Raw genomic sequence first — 20024 nt, 5'->3', positions numbered from 1 at the left:
TACCTAAGCAGTTACTCAAGCACTTCTTGTAGAGTGGGCCTTAAGTCAAACCACATGTTGGTTGGCTACTCCCATAAGTTCTGTGCCACCATTACCCTAGCATATTTTTCAGGTAGAACAGATTGTAGTTCAAAAGTTTTGTGGCTGGCTTTGTGTCCATGTTTCTCCTTTGGTAGTCTGCAGAGTACTCTCCCACACTAAAACGATTAGAACATAGGGGTCAAGGTTCCATGTAGGCACCAGCTCAACTTCTACCATGTTAAATGGGCTTTACGGGTGTTGTCCTCAGCAATGCCCACCTCTCACCCACTGTCACTTTGCAGAGAGCAACCCTTTATCTTAGCAACAACCTGGGTTGTTTGGAGATTTCCCTGGGACCCCCTTGCCCAACAGCTCAATTGAACACAACCTATTTCTGCCACTACAAGCCACACTTGGCTACAAGAGATGGCCAGTTGAAACACCATATCTCTCATTACCAAGTGTCCTCATTAGGATCACCTTCATAGATTCCAGGAAGTTTCTACTACATTAGGCTTCAACACCACTCCCAAAATATATCCCATTTCCAGATGTCTCCTTTTACCCACCTCCCTTCCCCCCATTTCCCTTCCAACCTGACCCCTTCGTACCCCCACTCCATTCTTTTTTTTTGGTTTTTTGAGACAGGGTTTCTCTGTGCAGTCCTGGCTGTCCTGGAACTCACTCTGTAGTCCAGGCTGGCCTTGAACTCAGAAATCCACCTGCCTCTGCCTCCCAAGTGCTGGGATTAAAGCCGTGTACCACCACTGCCCGGCTCCCCCACCCCATTCTTAATCTGCTTCTATATATTTTTCTCACCCAGGGTGATTCATATGCCACCCCCAACCCTTCATCTTTACCATATCTCTTTGAGTCTACGAATTGTAGTTTGGTTATCATTTACGTAACAGCCAATAATCCCCTATAAGTGAATATATACCATATTTATCGTTCTGGGTCTGGGTTACCTTTCTCAGGATGATCTTTTTTTTTTTTTTTTTTTTAATGTTTCTTCCATTTGCCTGAAAATGTCATCATGTCATTTTTAAAAAACAGTTGAGAAATACTCCACTGTGTAAATGCATCACATTTTCTTTATTCATTCTTCAGTTGAGGGATACCTAGATCATTTCCAGTTGCTGGCTACTGTGAATAGAACAGCACAGAACATGGTTGAGCAACTGTCACTGTTGTATGATGAAGCATACTTTGCATATATGTCCAAAAGTGGTATAGATGAGTCTCGAGGTAGATCAATTCTCAACTTTCTGAGGAATTGACATATTAATTTCAGTAGTAGATGTACAAGTTTTCACACCCACCAGGAATGGAGGAGTGTTTGCCTTGCTCCACCAGCATGAGCTGTCTGTCACTTGTGGTTTTGGTCTTAGCCATTCTGACAGCTGTAAGGTAGAGTTTCACAGAAGTTTTGATTTGCATTGTAATTGAATTATGTATTCTAGCTAGCCCATATAAAAGAGATAAAATCTTGGTATGTTATTTTCAATGTAAGCCTAGATTGGGCAGGTTGTGAGCTATTCTAACTTACATCCCAGCCATATGTCCTTTGTTAGCTGCTGTTTAAATCTTGCCCTGGGTTATCTCTCTCTGTTCTATCAGTCTATCTTCAGGATTCACTTCTCCAGGCCATGTGTTTATGATCAATCTGCCATCATGGTGGCCTCCTTTCTCCTTCTTCCCTGGTCTCTACTGAGACCCCTCACTGGAAGTGAGTCCTGCCTTTCTCTCTCTACTGTCCAATCACAGGCTCTAGTCTTTTATTAACCAATTAACTTTAAATTGGAGAGCAAGGTTTACACAACAAAGGCAGGTATACATGATAATTCTCTCATCTGGGGGTAACCAGATCTTGTGGTGCAGAATGTAGCATTTGTATACATAGCACCAGACCAACCCAATATTGCATTTCCCTGGTGACTAAGGATGTTGAACATTTGTCTTAGTTAGGGTTTTACTGCTGTGATCAGACACCATGACCAAGGTAAGTCTTATAAGGACAGCATTTAATTGGGGCTGACTTACAGGTTCAGAGGTTCAACCCATTATCATTAGTGCTTTTTTAGATGTGAAGTTGGTAAAAATCCTTTCCCACTCCATAGCCTGCCTCTTTGTCTGATTGATGGTGTCCTTTGCCCTACAGAAGCTTTTTAGTTTCATGAGGTCCCACTTATTAATTGTTGCTCTTAGTTTCTGCACTATGGGTGTTCTGTTCAGAAAGTCATCTCCTGTGCTGATTCATTCAAGGCTATTTCCTACTTTCTCTTCTATCAACTTCAGTATATCTGGTTTTAGGTTGAGGTCTTTGATCAACTTGGACTTGAGTTTTGTACAAGGTAATAAGTATGGATATATTGGCATTCTCCATGCAGACATCTAGTTTGACAAGCACAGTTTCTTGAAGATGCAACCTTTGTCCCAATGTGTATTTGTGGCTTCTTTATAAAAAATATCAGATGTCTGTAGGAGTGTAGACTTATGTCTGAGCCTTCATCTTGACTCCATTGATCAACCTGTTTGTTTGTGCCAATACCATGCTGTTTTTATTATTACAGCTCTGTAGTACAACTTGAAATCAGGGATGATGAGACCTCCAGCATTTCTTTCATTGTTCAGGATTATTTAAACTATCCTGTTTTTCCCCCCACATGAAGTTGAGAATTGTTTTTTCAAGGTCTGTAAAGTTAGAATTTTGATGGAGTTTATGTTGAATCATTACTTTTGATTGGATGGTCACTTTTATTGTATTAATTCTACCTATCCATGAGTATGGAAGACTTTTCCATCTTCAGATATCTTCTTCAACTTATTTCTTCAAAGACTCAAAGTTTTTAATCATACAAGTCTTTTCCTTGCTTGGTTAGAGTTTCCCCAAAATACTTTCTATTATTTGAGGCTATTGTGAAAGATGTGGTTTCCCTGTTTTCTTTCTCAGCACATTTGTCATTTATATATAGGAGGGATACAGATTGTTTTTTGTTCTGTTTTGTTTTGTTTTTTAGTTAGTCTTGTATATTGCCACTTCACTGAAAGTGTTTATCAGCTGTCTGAGTTTCCTGGTGGAATTTTTAGGGTTACTCCTGTATACTATCATATTATTTGCAAATCTCTATACTTTGATTTCTTCCCTTTCAGTTTGTAACCCCTTGATCTTCTCCAGTTGTCTTATTGATCTAACTAAAATTCCAAGTACTATATTCAATACATATGGAGAGAATAGACAACCTTGTCTTGTTCCTGATTTTAGTGGAATTGCTTTGAGTTTTTATTTATTTAATTTGATGTTGGCTATAGGCTTTCTGTAAACTGCCTTCTTATGCTGAGGTATACCCCTTGTATTCTTAATATCTCCACAAAGGGATGATGAATTTTGTCAAAGGCCTTTTCTGCATCTAATGAGATGATCATGTGGTTTTCTCTTTCAGTTGGTTTACATGGTGGATTACATTATTGATTTTCTTATATTGAATCATCTCTGTATCTCTGCAATGAAGCCTACTTGATCATGGTGGATCTTTGTTATGTGTTCTTGGATTTGATTTGCAAGTATTTTATGGATTTTTTTCATCTATGTTCATGAGGAAAATTAGTCTGTAATTGTCTTTCTTTGTTGGGTATTTAATGTGGTTTGGATATCAGAGTCACTGTGGCCTCATAAAATGAAGTTGGGAATGGTCCTTTTCCTCCTATTGTGTGAAATAATTTGAGAAGAATTGGTGTTAACTGTTCTTTGAAAGTCTGGTAAAATTCTGTACTAAAAGATCTGGCCCTGGGCTTTTTGTTGTTGTTTTGTTGCATTCTTCTGCATTTAACTTGTTCATTTTTCTAAATGACTGCTATATTTATATCTCCTTTTATATGTTACTTGGCCTCTTTCCCTTACAACTTTCAAAATATTCTTTATTCTGTATGTCTAATAATTTGATTATTATGTGGTAAGGGGGCTTTCTTTTCTGGTCCAACTAGAACCAGTTGGTGTCTTGTAAGTTCCTTGAACCTTTATAGGTTTCTCCTTATTTAGATTAGGAAATTGTTCTCCTATGATTTTGTTGAAAACATTTTCTGGGCCTTTGAGCTGTGTTTCTTCTTTTCGTCTGTACCCATTATGCTCAGGTTTGGTCTTTTCATAGTGTCTTGATTTCCTGGATGTTTTGTGTTAGAGTTTTCTCAGATTTAACATTTTCTTTGACCAATGTATCAATTTCTTTTTCTTTTTCCTTCTTTCTTTCTTTCTTTCTTTCTTTCTTTCTTTCTTTCTTTTTTTTTTTTATATATCTTCTACACTTGGGATTTTTTTCTTCGATCTCTTTTATTCTATTGGTAAAGCTCGCCTCTGTGGTTCCTGTTCTAATTCATAAAGTTTTCATTTCCAGAATCCCTCAGTTTGCTATCGGGTTAATGTTTATTTGTGCTGTGTCAAGATATGTCTCCATCCTTTCTTGCCTGTGTAAGGCACCTTCTAGGTGGTTAAACTAAAAAGGCTATGGCCTGTAGCAGAAGGTACAAAAGAAGGTGGGACTTCTGGCAGAGAGAGAGGAATGCTGGGAAAAGGTCAGGTAGGAGAGCGCCTGACTTGGAGGAAGTCAGGTGTTTGAACCTGAGGAGAGGTATCAGGATAATTGAGTTAGGAGCTAGTGAGAAATAAAGCCAAGCTTAAGTCAAAAAGCACTGTAATAAAAAATAACCCTCTATGTCATTACTCAGGAACTGGGGCTGACATAGAAAAGGCCATAACAGTTTCAGTTTGGGTTTTCTTTATTGATTCTATTTCTAATTTCAGGTCTTGAACTGTTTTATTAATTTCCTTCTACTTTTTTTTTGTATTTTCCTGGATTTCATTAAGGAATACATATTCATTTCCTCTTTAATGAACTTCACATTCATAAAAGGTCTTTAAGGCTTTTGTTTGTAGTTTGCTTGTGCTTCAGCTATGTTGGAATATTCATGACTTGCTGTGGTATGCTTGCTGGGATCTAGTGGAGACATATTGCCCTAGCTGAGGTTGATTGCATTCTTATGCAACTGCACCTAGGCATCTGGATTGGGGGTGATTATATTTCTAGGTGTTGATTTTTGCATTTGAATTTGTTGGGTAGATGTTTTGTTCCTTGGTTTCTCTCTGGATTTTCAGAGTGTAATGGATGTGCATTGCCTGTTTTCTGGGCCTGTTCACATGGTATGTTCACAAGGAATACCTGCTTGTGTTGGAGGCTGGGATAGTGGGATGAGTCAGGGGAGGAAAGAAAGGGGAGACCACAGTAAGATCCCAACTATAGCAATGGGGACAAGACTGGAGGGACTGGATCTTAGGAACATCAATCAGGAAGGGCTCCCTCTGAAGCATACTTGTTGCTCTAGGAGAAGCTACTCTTGGGTTAGCAGTAGGCTGGGATAGAGCAATAAGTATGGAGAGTAGGGGTAGAAAGGGAAGATCTGTGGGAACCCATGACCATTTGGACTTTTCTAAATCTGCCCCAGTTTCCAAATAATGACTCAGGCTTATTTGTTAATAAATGAATGGCTAGGCTGTAATTTAGGCTTGTTTGCCAACTATCTCTTAACTTATATTTATCTGTTTGTACTAATCTAAGTTCTGCCACATAGTTAATTATCTCTCCTCAGTTTCATAAATCTGACTTCTTCTGAGTCCAGGTGGTGAATGCTGCACCTGATTCTATCCCAGCAGTCCTATCTCCCCCGGAACTCCCACCTTCTACTTCCTGACTGTTGCTATAAGCCATAGCTTTTTATTTTATCCAATCAGAGTGTGCGTTAGGAAGGCAAAAAAGGAAGGACAGTGCTACATCTTCACACACTGTATATAAACATTATCCCTACAGAAACCGCAGTAGATGGAAACAGGAGTCAGGAAAGGCTATCTTGTGTGTTCTGCTGTATGGCTCAGAATCAGACTGGGGGATTGGGTCTGGGGGAACAGAGAGAGCAGAGAAGGTCTGTGGGCAGCATTAATTTGTATATTTAAAAATATCATTGTTCCTCTTTCTTTTGGTCTCTCGTGGGAACCTTTGTAAACAGCAGTAGTCTTGTTTTTTCTAGACCTATCCCTTGCTTCTTGCTTCTTTGTTGAATGTCTCCTTTCCTATCATTTAGTGGTGCAGTGTCCCAACACAAAAAGCCTGGAAGCTTCTAGACAGTGTGAGCCCCTTTGTCTTTGTATGTGAACCATCGAATGGTCTGCTGTACAGATCAGCTGCTCATTTGTTTACCATTTATTGCAGTGCACCTGGCTCATGTGGCCCTTACCTATTTTGGTTTCTCAGTCAAGCCCTTCATTCCACTCATCCCCACCCCTCCTTACTGACTGTTACATGCATGCACTCACCATACACACACACACACACACACACACACACACACACACACAGAGGAAGCATCACACATGTAACATGAACATTTAGGATGCTCTAAAAATGCCATCTTATAGAATCACAATGTGATCTATCTTAGTTAGGGTTTTATTGCTGGGAAGAGACACCATAGCCAAGGCAACTCTTATAAGGACAACATTTAATTGGGGCTGGCTTACAGGTTCAGAGGTCAAGTTCATTATCATCATGGATGGAAACATGGCAGCATCCAGGCAGACGTGGTGCTGGAGAAGGAGCCAAGATTTCTATATCTTGATCCAAAGGCAGTCAGAAGACTGACTTCCAAGCAGATGGGAAGAGGGTCTCATTACCCACCCTACTGTGACACACTTATTCCCACAAGTCCACACCTATTCCAACAAGGCCACACTTCCTAATAGTGCCACTCCCTGGGCCAAGTATATTCAAACCACTACATGATCACATAAGCATACTGTCCAGACCAGAATTCCAAGCACAAAGACTCTAATCATAAAAAAACAAATATTCTTTTTTTTTTTTTTTTTTTTTTTGGTTTTTTGAGACAGGGTTTCTCTGTGTAGCCCTGGCTGTCCTGGAACTCACTTTGTAGACAAGGCTGGCCTCGAACTCAGAAATCCACCTGCCTCTGCTTCCTGAGTGCTGGGATTAAAGGCGTGTGCCACCATGCACGGATAAATAAATCTTAAAAAAAAAAAAGAAAGAAAGAAAGAAGAAAAATCACCTGCAATCTACAATTAAGGTACCAAAAGTGTGAGCTGAATGTTATGAAGACCCTATAATAACTGAGTAACTGACCCTATAATAACTGAGGTCGAGTTACTCTCTTCATAGGCAAATGTATTCAGTCAGGCTGGGGTGTAGTTCATTTGGTAGAATGTTTGCTTAGCATGCACAAAAATCTGGATTCTGGTCCTAGAACCACATAAACCAAGTACGATAGCACATGCCCAGAATCTCAGTGCTTGGGAGATAGAGGCAGGAGAGCTAGGTGTTCAAGGTCATTCTTGGCTAAAAAAGCAAGCATGAAGCCAAACCAGGCTACATGGCAGCATGTTTCAAACAAAACAAAACAAAACAAAACAAAACAGCATGCTGGTCTGTGGAATTTTCATACCCCTTATAATGTTATCGCCTCTGGTTACACTGAACACTTTAATGTTTTTGCTTAAACAAGATTACTTAATGTTATAACGAAAAGAAGCAGGTTCGGTGGGAAGGAAGCTGAGACCAATTACTCTATAGAATGAGCTTTATTAGGAGGGAGACCCTCATGATCATGAAGGGGGCAGCGTTGGGCTGTGAAGTAGGAGAGCAGTATATCAGAGGCAGTGTGCTAGGGCCTTGTAGCAGGGAGGACTTCCTTTTAGAACCTGGCAATGAACTTCATTAAAAAGCTCTCGGTGAGTTGTATCACACAACTATAGAGAAGCTTCTGCCTTTTATGTAGGATGGGCTCTAGGGTTTCCGCAGCCAAATGTCATGCCAACTGTTGCCACCTTTAGGGCAAGTAGTAGTTGCTTTTTGTCGTGTCCCCAGATGTTTAGAAATTAAATCGCATCTCACACATTGGGATAAATTCTCGAGCTAGCATGGAAAACCCCTTTCTATTTATACTTTCTTTAAAATGGATTGGGGTTCACTGGGGATATGGTTCCATGGTAGAACATTTGCCTAGTATGTGCAAGGCCCCGTGTTGGAGCCTCAGTATTGAACAAAATAAGTAAAGGTTTTGGGGCTACACTCTCAGTGTTGGCATCAATGGGAGCAGCTAGGTTTCTTACGTACCTTGTACCTCTTGCTTCTCACAGCCTGTCAGTAATAAATGTATTGCTGAAATCAAAAGGGAAATGTTTAGCTTTGGCTATTGTCTTAGGGTTTCATTCCTGTGAAGAGACACAGCAATGACCAAGGCAACTCTTACAAAGGAAAACATTTAACTGGGGCTGGCTTATAGTTTCAAAGACTCAATCCATTATCATCATGGCAGGAAGCCTGGCAGCATGCAGGCAGACATGGTGCTGGAGGAGTGGAGAGTTCTACCTCTTGATCCGAAGGCAACCAGGAGGATACTGGCTTCCACAAGCAGCCAGGAGGAAGATCTCTTCTTCACTGGGTGGAGCTTGAGCATTGAGACCTCCCACTCCTCCCTCCCCCAGTGACACACTTCCTCTAACAAAGTCACACCTACTCCAACAAGGCCACATCTCCTAATCGTGCCACTTCCCATGGGCCAAGCATATTCAAACTATCAACCAGGAATTCACATACACATATGTGGAGTCACCAGATTCCACATACCCAAGCTTACATAATTCCTGCTAGCCACTTTTTGCACTAGTATGCAAAGATCTAGCTGTTGTTTAACTTCCTCCACTAGGACAGGAAGAAACAAGGTTCTCTGGGAAATATTCATATTTTAAATGGAGGGGACAGCGTCCCCCCCCTGGGCTACTCCCACTTGCATCTGTATCCAGTGCATTTTCCCATATTTTTACACATATATCTCTACACGCATGCCTTGCGGTAGTTATGAATCTATTCAGCTACAAGAAAGTGAAAACCCAAGAAAAGAAAGCCAGTTTATTAGTTTTATTCAGAAAGAAGCCCAGAGGAAATAATTCAAATGTCCCTGCATCAATGATAACCGAAATGTGACATCTACATACCATCAGTGGAATTTATCCAGCTCTTAAAAAAGTGAAATTATGATTTATATTATACCATGGATGCTCAATGACAAATTATATTAATTAAATAAGCTAGACACAAAACACAAAAGACCAGGATAGACAAAACAATCCTGATCAAAAAGAAACATTGCAGGCTGGGTGGTGGTAGCACACGTCTTTAATCCCAGCACTTGGGAGGCAGAGGCAGGCAGATTTCTGAGTTTGAGGCCAGCCTGATCTACAGAGTGACTTGCAGGACAACCTGGGCTACACAGAGAAACCCTGTCTCGAAAAACCAAAAAGAAAGGAAAAAAAGAAGTGTTGCTGTGCCTGATTTTAAGTTGTTTTTTGTTTGTTTGTTTGTTTTGTTTTTTCCCTTTCACAGCAATAGTAGCAAAACTGGCATTGTGCTGGCCCTAAAACAAGCATGTAGCTCAACAGAATAGGGTAAAGCACTTGACTAGAAACCCACACAGCTACAATAACTTGGCTTTTTGACAAAGGTGACAGAAACATGCTTTGGCAAAAAATGCAGTTGTCTTCAATTAATGCTGCTCTGAAATTTAGGTATCCACATGTAAAAGAATACAAGTAGATGCCTACCTTTTGCTCTGTGTAGGAGTCAACACTAAGTGGGCCAAAGACTTCTTAATATAAGACCAGAGACTCTAAAACACATAGAGAGAAAAATAGGGAAAACCTGGAAGGAGGGAGTGAAGCAGCAGAGGTCCTGGACTGTGAACGTTGCTTCCTGACTTGTTCCCCATGACTTGCTCAGCTTGCTTTTTTATACTGCCTTGGACCACCAGTCTGGGGTGGCACTGTCTCTAATAGTCTGGGCCTTCCCACATCAATTATTAACCAAGAAGATACCCCACAAACTTGTCCACAGGCAGTCTATTGGAGGCATTTTCTCCACTGAGGTTCCCTCTTCCCAGATCATGTTAGCTTGTCAAGCTGACAAAAAACAAAACAAAAAAGCAAACAAACAAAAACAAAACAAAACCCAGATAGCAGCAAACAACAACAACAACTTAACAAGCATGTATACACGACAGTATTTTTACTCCTAAGGAACAAAGTTTGCAGAAAAATAGATATTACTGGAGATAATCATACTAAGTTAGTCAGAAAGACAACTACTGTATGCTTTCTTTCATTTGAAGTTCTTTTAAAAAAAAAAACTTTTTATTGATTCTTTGTGACTTTCACATTATGCACCCCAGTCCCATTCACCATCCTTTCATATACACCCGCCCCACCCTTGAAACCTCCCCTTTAAAAGAAAACAATACAGAAATAAATAAATTTGATGGTTTGTATATGCTAGGCCCAGGGAGTGGCACCATTAGGAGGTGTGGCCTTGTTGGTAGGTGTGTCACTGTGGGTGTGAGGGTTTTGTTTTGTTTTGTTTTCCGAGACAGGGTTTCTCTGTGAAGCCCTGGCTGTCCTGGAACTCACTCTGTAGACCAGGCTGGCCTCGAACTCAGAAATCTGCCTGCCTCTGCCTCCCAAGTGCTGGGATTAAAGGCGTGTGCCACCATGCCCGGCTTGATGTGAGTTTTAAGACCCTGATCCTAGCTGCCTGGAAGCCAGTATTCTGCTAGCAGCCTTCAGATAAAGATGTAGAACTCTCAGCTCCTGCACCATGCCTGCTTGGATACTGCCATGCTCCTGCCTTGATGATAATGGACTGAACCTCTGAACCTATAAGCCAGCCCCAATTAAATGCTGTCCTTTATAAGGCTTGCCTTGGTCATGGTGTCTGTTCACAGCAGTGAAACCCTAACTAAGACAAAGAATAAAGCAACAACAACAACAACAAGCATCTCACCATGGAAGCTATAGTGTGTCATGGAGTACATCTCTTAGTTCACGCAGCTCTCCTTGCAAATGTTCATAGCAGTGACTCATTGGTGTGGTTTGAGGCCTCTGGCTTCTGCTACACTGTCAATACTGGAGCCTCACTAGGACTCCTCTTGGATATCCTGTTCTTTCTCTATGTCATGGAGATCCTGCAGCTTTGGATCACCAGGATTGGCGGTTTCTTGAGTTCCAACAGTTCATAGATGGGTAGATGTTGGGGTGGGCCAACTCAGAGAGAGCCTGGGTCTGAGCTTGGGTGGAAGCTGAGGTGGCCAGCCCCCAGTTCTCTTGACTCTGCATCACAGCTCTTCCACTTTGCCCAGGTAACAGGCAAGGCCAGCTCTCCCCAAGTGCCAGAGAATGTAAGAAGTGGGCCAGCTCAGCACAGTGCTTGGACATCAGACATCAATGTAGCTTTAGGCAGCAGACCAGACCAGGGACATCTACATGACCTTTCATGATAATCAACACAGACCTTGGCTGCCATGGGACCACAGACCCAGACATGGCCTCTGTGGCTACATGGGCCCAGATGTCATCATGGCAGTGCAGGCAGGCCACTCAGATCAGTATGTCCCTACCTGTGACAGCATAGCCCTCAGACATCCACATGGTTTTTTGTGGCAGCCCAAACCATGGACATCTGCGTGGCCCTTAGTGGCAGCGTGGGGCCCAGACATCATCATGGCCTCAGGAGCTTAAACAGGCTCACATCCACCTGTTCCTCATGCTCACGGCTCTAGTTCCACCCTTCTCCACAGTGCACAAACCCCTTGGCTTCACTGTCTCTCCCATCTCTCCACTGCGTACTAGATCCTTCCCATCTCTCTGTCACACATTTGCTTATCCTGGTGCTGCCAACCTCAGGGCCCAGGGGAGAAAGGAATTCTTGAGCTATGCTTGTATAAAATTGTCCTTATGTAACAGTACCGGGTACAGTGAATGTTGACAGTGGTGGGGGAAAAATGTTTTAAGACAGATGGGTTATAGGGATGGCTCATTGGTTAAGAGCACCTACTGTTCTTTCAGAGGACCCAAATTTGGTTCCCAGAACCTGCACCAGGTGATTTACAGCTGCCTGTAATTCTGGCTCCAGAGTATCTTACACCTCTGGCTTCCTGGGGCACCTACCCTCTTGTGTGCTTGACCTTGTGCAGATACACAAGCTCACATAATTTAAACAAATAAATAAATGGATCTTTTAAAAAACCAGACACAAAAGAATGTATGCTTCTACTTACGTTGGGTTCCTTGAAATAGTCAAAACATGAAGCCAGAAAGAATGGTTACCAGAGACGAGGGGCAGGGCAGGAAGACAGCTTTGGTGCTTCCTGGGAACAGGGCGTGGAATGAGAAAACGTCCTGATGGATGGTGATAGGGCATTGTGTGGCACTGTGTGGTGGTACTTGAACTGTTCACTAAGTATATCTTACCCAGAGACGGGAGCACACTCCGGCCAGTGAGGCTCAGCTGTGCGGGTGCAGCAGTGCGGCTGTTAAGGCCACTGGGAGCCCAGGCTATTTCTGCCGTTTGGTTGTCCATCCACAGCAGATAGCTCTTGTCCTGTTTTGATCAGGAGATGAGGAGATGATTACAGCTTCTCTAGAAGCTGTGTCCGTGTTTTGGACAAGAAGAGCTAGACATCATTACCGTGCCACGCTCTGTTTTCATTTATGAAGGGAACCCCAGGGGACTGTCAGCCGGCCTACCGTTCTCTCTCCAGAACTTGATCACATCATCTCTCAGCCTGGGAAAACTACCAGTCAACTGTGTAAAGTCTAACACAGCACAATAAAGGAAAGCTGCAAGTCTATGGGTGGGTGCATTTTCCGTGTCTGCTGGATAAATACCAAGGTTTGTTTGCCCTCCCTCTGAATAATCTCATACTGCATATTCATTTCTACAACATGTTATTCCCCCCTTTTTTTTAGCAATATAAATTAGAACTTCCAGCAGTAGTGTCTGTGAATACCCTTGATTCCTTTAGTTTTCTACATATGATCTTTATTTTATTATTCCAAGGCACATTTCCTCATTCACATTTAAGAGTTTGAAAAATTGATTTATGCCTCTTGCGGTTGCTGTCAGCAAGGCTGCAGAAGAGATGCTGCTGTCGTCGTCTACTGGGTATGCATCAAGACTCATAGAGAGGAGGTTAGCAGCAGAGACACTGACGATTCTGAATCTCTGCACGATTTGTGAGGTGCATATGATGAGGATTTAATTTTATATTATACTTTGTGTGTGTTTTTTGCTTTGGTAAAAACTTATCCATGCTCCATGCTCCTGTGTGTGTGTGTGTGTGGTATATCCCTATGCACATGCATGCACAAGCAAGAGCCGGATGTTGGGAACCTGCCTCTATCACGCTCTGCCTTACTGCCCTGAGACAGGTTCCCTCACTAAAGGGGAAACTCACTGACTCATCTAGTGAGCTATCCAGCTCTTTGTGATCCACCTGTCTCTGTATCCCAAATCCTGGGGAAGCACAGCCACACCCAACTTTGCACTGGGTACTAGAGATCAGAAATCAAGTCCTTACGCTTGTACAGCATGCAGTCTTGCTCTGTGAGCCATCTTCCTACCTTCTCAGTTTCCTTTTTAACATCTGTCTAGGGGGCTGGAGAGATGGCTCAGTGGTTAAGAGCACCGACTGCTCTTCCAAAGGTCCTGAGTTCAAATCCCAGCAACCACATGGTGGCTCACAACCATCTGTAATGGAATCTGATGCCCTTTTTTTTTTTTTAAGATTTATTTATTTATATGTAAGTACACTGTAGTTGTCTTCAGACACTCCAGAAGAGGGAGTCAGATCTCTTACGGATGGTTGTGAGCCACCATGTGGTTGCTGGGATTTGAACTCTGGACTTTCGGAAGAGCAGTCGGGTGCTCTTACCCACTGAGCCATCTCTCCAGCCCCCGATGCCCTCTTCTGGTGTACTCATATACATGAAATAAAGAAATAATTAAAAAAAAAAACATCTGTCCAAGTAGTATTTCTGTAGATGAACAGGACTATAAATTCTAAAATACTAATAGCTGCAGTCACTTCTGGGGGACCTGATCAAATTCCACTTCCTTCAAAATGTTGGAGACCCCCTCTTCCCAATCAGCTTAAGTGTTTGCTGAATCTGAAGTCTTAAACAGATTATTATTGCTTTGTTCACTTGATTTTTATTCTATTTAGTTGTTGTTATTGTGTGTATTTAAGTTATTGTTTACTTTCTTGTACTATAAGTTACTCCATGTTTTCTACCCTAGTTCCAGAAGTCAGTTTTTACATAGTTAAAATTCCAATCTTTCTTTTTTTTTTTTTTTTTTTTTTTGGTTTCTCGAGACAGGGTTTCTCTGTATAGCCCTGGCTGTCCTAGAACTCACTCTGTAGACCAGGCTGGCCTTGAACTCAGAAATCCGCCTACCTCTGCCTCCCAAGTGCTTAAAATTCCAATCTTGTCCCATGTGGCTTCTCTCTCTCTCTCTCTTTCTCTCTCTCTCTCTCTCTCTCTCTCTCTCTCTCTCTCTCTCTCTCTCTCTCTCTCTCTCTCTGTGTTGCAATGCTATGAGTTAAACTTAAGGCTTCACACATGCTCAGCAACATTCTATTATTGTGCTATTCTATCAGCCCCGTGTTGTGCATTTTGCATTATTCAAACACAGTCTATATTTTAGTCCACTGCTTGTAATTTTTTATATGTGGCTTTAAAATCCACATAGAATAATTCATTTCACATGATGCAGAGTATAAATATTATTTCTTTATTAATGGATAGCAAGTCTCATTTGTTTTATATATATATATATATGATGGATTTAAATTATAAATAAGTTAGGTGGATTTCTGAGTTCGAGGCCAGCCTGGTCTACAAAGTGAGTTCCAGGACAGCCAGGGCTATACAGAGAAACCCTTTCTCGAAAAACAAAAACAAAACCAACCAAAAACAATTATAAATAAGTAAGTTACACATAAGGTATAACAAATCTCTTTACTTTGCAGTGATCCTCGGCCTGAGTGGGTTGTGACCCCTTTGGGGAAGTTGAATGACACTTTTACAAGGGTCACCTAAGACCATATGAAAACAGATATTTAATTATGATTCATGACAGCAACAAAATTACAGTTGTGAAGGAACAACAAAAATTTTATTATTGTCACCATAATGCTATGGGTTCACTACAATCTCAGGAACTGTATTAAAGGGTCATAGCATTAGAAAGTTTGAGAACCATAGCTTTATGGTTTAAAGATTCCAGAAATCTGTTGTGGGCTTTATTTTATTGTATCTATTATGTAGGTTCAATTTCTATGAGTTTATAGGTATTTTACTACTTGGTAGGGTAAATGCTATCTTGAGTCTTTTGAGAAATTTTCTTCACTACTCTTGATCTGTTTTTCTTTTTTCAAATAAATATTAGAATCATCTAGTCCAAATCCATAAAAATTCTTTTGCTATTTTGGTTCATATACATCAGCAATTCCTAATTCAAATATTTCTCACATTTAATATGCAAAATTTCCTTCCTAGGATGTTTACTGAAATGTGTTTTTTTTTTTTTTTTTTTGGGAGGCCCAGCCTTCCAGGTTCTATTTGGGTCAGGACTCATGAACTTAATCTTTGTTCTCAACAGCTGGGAGGTAAAACAGCTGCTCCAGAGTCATCTTTTGAGAGTCATTGTTCTATAGGACCTTCTTGATTACCTCGTTCATTCCCAGTGCCTTTGAACAGTCAGGGTAGCAAATGTTCAGAGCATGTAATTACTAGCAACAGATCAACACCTATCTTATCCTCCATGGTCTGATAGCTAATATATTTTTTAAAGATTTACTTATTTTATATAAGTGGATGCTCACAGCCATCCCTTGGAATGAGCACAGGGTCCCCAATGAAGGAGCTAGAGAAAGTATCCAAGTAGCTGAAGGGGTTTGTAGCCCCATAGGAGGAACAACAATATGAACTAACCAGTACCCCCCAGAGCTCCCAGGGACTAAATCACCAACCAAAAAAAAAACACAAATGGTGGGACTCATGGCTCCAGCTGCATATGTAACAGAGGATGGCCTAGTCAGTTATCAATGGGAGGGGAGGCCCTTGGTTCTGTGAAGGTTCTATGCCCCAGTGTAGGAGAAGGCCAAGGCCAGGAAGCAGGAGTGAGTGGGTTGGGGAGCAGGGGGAGGGGGGAGGGGATAGTGGGTTTTCAGAGGGGAATCAGGCAAGGGGATAACATTTGAAATGTAAATAAAGAAAATATCTAATAAAAAAATTAATTTATTTTATATATATGAGTACACTGTTGCTGTCTTCAGGCATATCAGAAGAGGGCATCAGATCCCATTACAGATGATTGTGAGCCACCATGTGGTTGCTGGGAATTGAACTCAGGACCTTTGGAAGAATAGTCAGTGCTCTGAACTGCTGAGCCATCGCTCCAGCCCCATAAAGGAGTTCCAGTCCCAACAAGCCATATTTATGAAGAAACTTTGAATTTGTTATGTGTGATTTACACACATAACACCATTCAGTGTTCTCAACTTCTTCACGATGTGAGCATCCCGCTTTATACCATCATACACTGTAGCCCATAGATTTCCCAGGACAATTTTGGTTTCAGAAATCTTGCTCTGTAGTTGTCTTGCCTTATCAATAGCTCCAGACTTTCTAATATTTCAGCATTTGAACTGCATCTCCTAGGTTATCTTTACCACCAGAGAGCGAATCTCCAGTGTCCTCTATACCACTTTTTTTTTTTTTTTCGATACAGGGTTTCTCTGTGTAGTCCTGGCTGTCCTGGAACTCACTATGTAGACCAGGCTGGCCTCGATCTCAGAAATCGGCCTGCCTCTGCCTCCCAAGTGCTGGGATTAAAGGCATGCGCCACCATACCCTGCTATACCACTCATTTTAATTCAATTTTTTTTAAACTTAAAATATGATTACGTCATGCTACCCCCTTCTCTTTTCTCTCTTAACTTTTCTCATGTTCCCATCTCCCTTCCTTTCAAATTCATGGTCTCTTTTTCTTTGTTATTGCTACATGTATGTGTGTATGCATGTATATGCATACATATATAAATAAAAATTGATAAGCTCACTTCCTGTTGCTTGTGTGAGTGATTTCAAAGCTGACATCTATACTGGGTGACAGTTAGGGGTCTCGTCCCTGGGGAGAACTAAGTCTCCCAATCTCAGCATTCCATAGTTGCCTGTGGTTCTTTGCCTAGAGGTCGGGTCTCATGGGATTTCTCCCTTCTGAGTTAGTAGTTCGGTTGTGTTGGCCTTGTTTGGGGCTTGTTTGTCATATTGTTGAGGTACCATGGGTGAGGGTTCCCTGTTGTTTTTAGGAAGCACAACCTTACAGCCGATTTCTGGGGGCTCTGATCCTTACAATCGTTCTACTGTGTCATCCACATTCCCTGAGCCTCGGGTACTGTTCTGTTGTAGATGTTCCACCCGTGCTGGGTACCCTATGCACACTGGTTCTTTGCATTTTAGCCAGTTGTGGTTTTCTATAATGGTCTTTGTTACAAAACACTTTTTTTTTGATGACGCATAAGACGAACACTTATCTCTAATTTATCCTAAATATTTTGTTCGAGAAATAGAGTCCTATTAATACAAGGATTCCAGTGTGTCCATCTTCCCAGGCTACCCTTTGGTGAATTCTCCCATTAGTAGTCCCTTTATCTTGGGTGGTTATTTTGCAACTGGTGATCCCCATCCTCCACGCCAGAACTATGTATTGGACCTGAAGTGGATTTCTAAACCACAAGCAACTAACACATATGCTTGGCTTGTCCTTGTTTGGTGCAATGGACTCAGCCTGTTTGCTTTTTATCTGTGTAAATATGAACCAAGGGAGAGGGCATTTCCACACTCACCATAGTCTGGGGTGACGGTGACAGTGACAGTGACGTCCGTTATGGCTAAGTGCAAGATAGTTAAGCAGAGGAAGCAGGCTGGGAGATGGAGGAGAACGGGCACACATACAGAGAAAGATGTGACAAGAGGAAGAAAGAGAAGACACAAGAGAAAATAAAGAAGGCAGGATAGAAAGAGATATGGAAAGATACACTTACAAAGTTAATGTGGTGGTGCCCTCCTGTAATCACTGTGTGCCGGAGGCAGAGGCAGGATGGTGAGGAGCTGGAGGGAAGTTTACAATACATAGAAAGACTGTCAAACAATCAAATAAAAAAAAAGGAGGGGGGGAGAGGCCGGGGTGGGGGGGTGCGGGGGAGAAGGATTAGCAACTTGGAACTAAGTATATAAAGATTGGTCCCTAGTGGCTTTTAGATACCTGCAGGTCCTCTAGTTCATACTGGTTCTGTCTTTCCAATTTGCCTCAGATTAAATAAATATCGTCCTTTGAAAAGACTGGATGCGACTCTGTTGCTTGGTAGAAAAGCCACTTTAAAATAGTTTCTAATATCCATTCTCAGTTAGATTCTGGGGGCTTTGTCCACTCAAAATAGTAACAGGCAGAGAGATAAAGGAAACATCAATTTGCAAAGAACATTGTGATTTTTCAGAACCCTGCTGTATTCGGGTTAGTTGCTCAATCTATATTCTCTCCTTCAGAAAGCTTTTGTAGCCACCAGCTGCTATGTCAAGACTGCTTCGTAAGCCTGGGCCAGAGCAATCAAGCGCATGCTTAAAGCTCTTCTCAACTAGCACTAATACACATTGTGGGGGTGGGCTGCAATGCCCTGGCACCTTTTTTCCACATAGCTTTACTTACTGGTTTCTGTGTTAATTTTGCTCTTCTGTGCATATTTTCCTTGGAGAACTTAAAATAGCTTTGTTATCGATACATACAATAGTATTTTCTATTTACTAGCTCACGGCCAAGCCATCTCATATTCACCATCTCATTGAACCCTCTCATGGCCTTATTAAGTAGGTGTTACTCCATGATACAGATGTTAACACTTGAACAGCCACGCTAAAAACTTGACCAGGGGAGTTTGCCACCCCTAGTCAGGAAACAGTGAGGCAGACAAGATGCAGAAATTGTGTTAGGGATTTGAGTTGTCACCCAGGCCATATTAATTTTGAAGCTAGCCTGACTCTCTTGATTTGAGGAGAAACTCGTGGTCAAATGTCTTCTTAGCAGAATGTCTTCATGTGGCTCAGGCCAACCTTCAGCACTTTAAACCGAGAACTCTGACCATTTATTGAGGTTCAGGTTGAAGGTTTTACACACCTGTACTGGCTAGTTTTGTGTCAACTTGACACAGGCTGGAGTTATGAAGAGAATGGAGCTTCAGTTGGGGAAATGCCTCCACGAGATCCAGTGGTAAGGCATTTTCTCAATTAGTGATCAAGGGGGGAGGTCCCTGTGTGGGTGGGACCATCCTTGGGCTGGTACTCTTGGTTCTATAAGAGAGCAGGTTGAGCAAGCCAGGGAAAGCAAGCCAGTAAGTAACATTCCTCCCTGGCCTCTGAATCAGTTCCTGCTTTTTGACCTGCTTGAGTTCCAGTCCTGACTTCCTTTAGAGATGAACTAACGTGGAAATGTAAGCTGAATAAACCCTTTCCTCCCCAACTTGCCTCTTGGTCATGATGTTTGTGCAGGAATAGAAACCCTGACTAAGACACCACCCCATCAGGTAGGCATTGTTAGCTCCCTCGTAAACAATGAGAACACAGATTCAAGGAAGAGAAAATATGTCATGAAGAAATATGTGGTATATAGGTCCTTGTGGTACATCTTCTGCTTTCCCACATTTTACTACCTATCAATCAAATTTCCAATCTAAATTGATCTTCTAATTTCAGTCCAATAGTTTTCCTTTTTGTTTTTTGTTGTTGTTGTTTTGTTTTTCGAAACAAGGTTTCTCTGTGTAGCCCTGGCTGTCCTGGAACTCACTTTGTAGACCTCACTTTGTAGACCAGGCTGGCCTCGAACTCAGAAATCTGCCTGCCTCTGCCTCCCAAGTTCTGGGACAAAAGGTGTGTGCCACCACGCCCGGCTAATAGTTTTCCTTTGGTTACATCCTCAGAACAGTATCTTTAAGGACTTCTGACCTGACATTACTTGGAAGGCCTAAGTGCAAATGGTGTGTCATAAACTTTGTTAGCC

Source organism: Mus caroli, unplaced genomic scaffold (assembly GCF_978045245.1).
Source record: "Mus caroli unplaced genomic scaffold, Mus_caroli_1 scaffold_6, whole genome shotgun sequence".
NCBI lineage: Eukaryota > Metazoa > Chordata > Mammalia > Rodentia > Muridae > Mus > Mus caroli.
This window is presented reverse-complemented; position numbering follows the sequence as displayed.